Here is a 5,375-nt window from a genome sequence, read left to right on the forward strand (position 1 = left end):
CAGGTGTATAACACTGACAGGCAGATGCAGCTGTATAACACTGACAGGCAGGTGCAACTGTATAACACTGACAGGCAGCTGCAGCTGTATAACACTGACAGGCAGATGCAGCTGTGTAACACTGATAGGCAGATGCAACTGTATAATACTGACAGGCAGCTGCAGCTGTATAACACTGACAGGCAGCTGCAGCTGTATAACACTGGAAGGCAGGTGCAGCTTTGTAATACTGACAGGCAGGTGCAGCTGTGTAACACTGACAGGCAGGTGCAGCTGCATAACACTGACAGACAGTTGCAGCTGTAAACACTGGCAAGCAGGTGCAGCTCTATAACACTGATAGGCACGTGCAGCTGTAAACACTGGCAGGTAGATTAGTCATTCTTTTGCGGTTGTATCGAACTTGGGATTACTCGAAGTGAGTGAGTGAGTTTAGTTATGCCGCACACAGCAATGTTCCAGCTTTATGGCGGCGGTCTGTAAATAATCGAGTCTGGACCAGATTATCCAGTGATCAACAGCATGAGCATCGATCTACGCAATTGGGAATCGATGACATGATAACTCGAAGTAGTTATGTTAGTCTTTTCAACTTTGACACAACTGTGTTTAACTGTATATACATTTCCTGAGCAGCGACAGTTTGATAGGTACGACTATTTTGATACTTGAATTGCTGAAATGTTTTATGGATATGTCGCTGTCCATTATTCTTGGTCAGTTCAGGGACGCATGGTAAACAGTAAATGTCCAGTACAATACCCTCATGTGTGTGTTCCAGATCAATCGCCCCTTCTCTTATCCTGAATCTATTCTTCATCAGGAGGTTTGTTTTTGAGCGAACGTAATAATGGTTTCGAAAGGTTAGATATTATCAAACCTAACATGAATAAATGCGCTTAGTGTAGATAACTGATAACGACAGAGCACTTTCTGATCTCGAATAACGCTGTTATTCTTGTCCTTGCGTTATTTATATATTGTTACACAACTAATTCGATCACAGTTATATGAGGTTAGTGTCCTCCATCTTCCAATCGATCACGATCAAGAAATTTTGACATGACCATATTTTCAATTTATGCTGGGGGCGGTGGGGTGGTTAAAGCGTTCGCTCGTCACGCCGAAGACCCGGGTTCGATTCCCCACATGGGTACAGTGTGTGAAGCCCATTTCTGGTGTCCCACCCCCCGCCGTGATATTGCTGGTATATTGCTAAAAGCGGCGTAAAACCAAACTCACTCACTCATTTCATGCTGAACTATTCATAAACTATCGATTATTAAACCGGATAAGATAGCTTCACGCAGCCGTCATCATGCTTGTTGAATATGGCGTAATGTACACAGCTGCGAGACCATCAGCCACTCAAGACCTAGTGCAGTAAAGAGTGGAACGAGCCTGAATGCCTTATAGCAATTTACACGATGGAATAACATGAGACAACGTGGCTGAAGAGGTACGTCTTGTCCAATCAGTGAATACTCAGTAACTGTAAGTATTGATGCTGGGACAGAGTGATATGTTTACAGAGGTTTATCACCACTATATTGCTATCCATAACTTTCCATGATTAGAACAAAATACTTGTTTGATGTAAGATTTCGATGATGTCATAAGCTGTCGTTTAAGTATCACTATCAAATAGTGAAGGTACCAGGTGTTGAGCGTATCCGCCGCCTGTTGGCATCGGTCACAAACACATGCAGAGGCAAGTCAAATGTTCATATTAAAACACGGTAAAAATCCGTGTTAGAAAACTAGTAATTAGTTTCCATCGTTTGTGTGGAATTATGGATCCTGGTTAGAACTTGTCTTCAGCAACCCATGTGCACGAGGCAACTAACGGGATCAGGTGTTCAGGCTTGCTGGCTTGCTTGACACATACCATCCAATTGCGTAGATCGAAGCTCATGTTGTTGATCACTGGATTGTCTGGTGTCGACTCGATTATTTACAGACCGCCATCTCTCTCTCCCCACCCCACAACACCCCTCCCCACAACACCCCTCCCCACCACACACACACACCCCATAAAAGTAATGAAAAATAAAAAAAAAATATTTCTAAAAAAAATAAAATAAAAACCCATAAAGAGGAACAAAAACAAACAGACAAAGCAACGGGAAAACAACTGAATATTGCTAAAACCATACTCACTCACTCACTCGCCCAAAACAAAGTGTGCAACAGGAAAGGTAAATATTTTATCATGTATCACAGGCCTGCTCAAGAAGTTTGAAATTTATTTTGCATGGTATTACCATGCCACTGGTGTCGTCTATATCGATATGGCATTAAATCACTGTTTTAGTAACCTTAAATTTTGTCCTATCTAGAAGACAAAAAGAGACAATAACCATTTTTAAAATGCAAATATGAATTCCGTCAATTGCATTTTCAAAATGGGTGACGATAAATAAGACATATAAACATGAATATGTATCACCGTGGCCTTACCTGTGTGGTACCTGTGTTTATCTTGCATTTATAACACGGCGCCGGAATTATTTTTAATTGACGTTTTAATGTAATCATTACGCCGATTACCTCCAGCCACGAGTAACTCCAATACTTCCCATCCAGCAGTGATTATGATTGTTAAAGTGATTGATAATTAGTGTTTTTCCGTCTCGCCTCGGTCTCAAGGATTACAAACATCGTTTTAAGGTAATCTTACACAGTCGCCCTTCTACCCAGCAACTATGCGCAGAGCGAGACCTGTACGCTACTGCAATAGCATTGCTCATGGTCAGCTATCGTAATTTAAAGGTAGCCATCGATCGTTAATCAAAGACCCGAAGACCTACAGTAACGAACCCGTGGAGATCCTGATTAGAACTGATCTTCAGTAACCCATGCTTGTCGTATAAGGCGACTAATGGGATCGGGTGGTCAGGCTCGCTGACTTGGTTGACACATGTCATCGTATCCCAATTTGCGTAGATCCATGTTCATGTTGTTGATCACTTGATCGTGTGATCCAGACTCGATTATTTACAGACCGCCGCCATATAGCTGGAATATTGCGGAGTGCGGCGTAATACTCAACTCACTCACTCACTACAGTAACGAATAACCTACGCCATGGGATTACCTTTCTGCTTCCTTGTCACGATATAGGTTTTCTTTTATACACTAATTAGATATTATGCGAAGAAAGAGTGACGCTTGAGAATAACAACTCGATGTTGGGCTGGCTATCGATATAGATCATACAGATCGATAATCGTTAAAGGTCACATGCAACGTAAAACACAACTTTGCAGATTCTGATACCTTTCGATATGGACTTACCGAAACAAATCGTCAAAAATGCAAATTCAACTTATAAAATTGAAGAATAACGCGATGAAAAAAAACGCGCGAAATCGGAGTTCAAACGTTTCACTAATTTTCCCCCGACTTTTCGGGGGAAAACGGGTTTCAACAGCTGGGCTGCGCGCATAGCACGTGCGCAGTGAAATGGGTTCGCGCAGCTTGGAAGCGGGTTTTCGGGTGAATACTCGGTGAAGGCTTTGGTGTGAGCTATTTTTCTAATGTTTTGTTGATATCTCACAGACGCGAGCTTTATATATGTTATGACAGTAAATTAACTGTTTATATAATTTCTTTTGTCTATTACACCACACGTTCTTCTTACCGAGTCACTTCTCAGTTCGATACTTAAAAGCAATGTCATTAATTAGCGTTGACAGAATTTCTAACTGTGATATAGATATGTCGTTGTCACAGACTAAACTCAATGTCTTGTTTTATTGACACCGGTGTGTCTGCCTGCCTGTCTGCTAATGACAATATTCAATACACAGCTGCTATCACTGACCACATGCAATTTGAACTTAACACCAATCAGGCTATACACCATAAACAAAATGCATTGATTTATGGTCCGAGTTCGGTCTCTGTCACATTATGTAATTACACAGACAGGCAGGTGTGATACTTGAACACATGACATGTTATGATGTCTGTTGATTGCAAAATGTTATACACAAAAAATGAGCATGTATTTACAAAACCCAATATCTCCATATATACACACACAATGAGCCGTGAAGGCATCTGCAAATGAACCAGCCGTTACACTTGAGTGCACACCCACCCGCTCTGACTGGGTTCGGTATCCCGGCTGCTTCGTTTCTTGGGAAGTAAACCCAAGTACACAATAATTTTGTTTATATGTTTTTCATAACCAGCAATGTATATTATATGTCATGAATAAGCGATAATTGTGTTTTAATTATGTTTGATTTTTTGGTTGCATGTGACCTTTAACTAAATAACATGGTTACATGTTTATGCATGGGTTACTAGCAAAACAGAGTCCTGAACATAATTTAGAAGCAGCACATGAACTCTACAAGAATCCCTGCCGAGAACTGAAAAGTATATTATGACGTAATATTCTAATGTGACTAAAGGGTACCTGGGAATGTCGAATATCTACGTATAACTACTGATTGGCAATGTTTGATCTCACTGATCCTTGTAACCAGTGTCGTATAATCTCACGTCAGTATCTCAAAGGATGCAAGTCTTAACTCTTGGTATTCTGGAGTGAGTGAGTGAGTGGGTGAGGTGAGTGAGTGAGTGAGAGTGAATGTCTCGAAGGGGTGATGTTTTAATACTTGGTGTTCTGGAGTGAGTGAGTAATGAGTGAGCGAGTAAGTGAATGCCTCAAGGGGATGACAAGCTTAATTCGTGGTGTTCTGGAGTGAGGGAGTGAGTGGGTGAGGTGAGTGAGTGAGTGAGAGTGAATGTCTCGAAGGGATGATGTTTTAATTCTTGGTGTTCTGGAGTGAGTGAGTAATGAGTGAGTGAGTAAGTGAATGCCTCAAAGGGATGACAATCTTAATTCTTGGTGTTCTGGAGTAATGAGTGAGTGAGTGAGTGAATGTCTCAAGGGGATGGATGGATGTCTTAATTCTTGGTGTTCTGGAGTGAGTGATTGACCCCAGAGACGTCCACTAGTTCAGCCAAGAGCTGAGGCAATCAAAACTTCCCCAATCATTCTCGACTTGAGTTCGACTTGAGTTGGACATTTCATTTTTGTCCCCCGCCGCAACGCGGAACGGGGAACTATGTATTCAGCAGCGTCCGTACGTCCGTCCGTCCGACGACCCGTCCCGATTCTTGTTAACGCGATATGTCATGAACTGAAGTACCCAATGACTTCAAATTTGGCAACAGCCTACTTTAGGGGATTACGCAGACACCAGCCGATTTTGGTGACCTTACCCTTATTTTCAATGTCAAACTATAGCTGGAATATTGTTGAGTGTGACGTTAACAATAAACAAACAAAGATGTAAACAAATGAAATTTCTTAGGACTTAAGCTGAGTTTAACAGGACACTAAAACATAAGGTACA

The sequence above is a fragment of the Haliotis rubra genome, unplaced genomic scaffold, assembly GCF_003918875.1.
Source record: "Haliotis rubra isolate DU_JTF1 unplaced genomic scaffold, ASM391887v1 Scf825, whole genome shotgun sequence".
Taxonomy (NCBI): Eukaryota; Metazoa; Mollusca; class Gastropoda; order Lepetellida; family Haliotidae; genus Haliotis; species Haliotis rubra.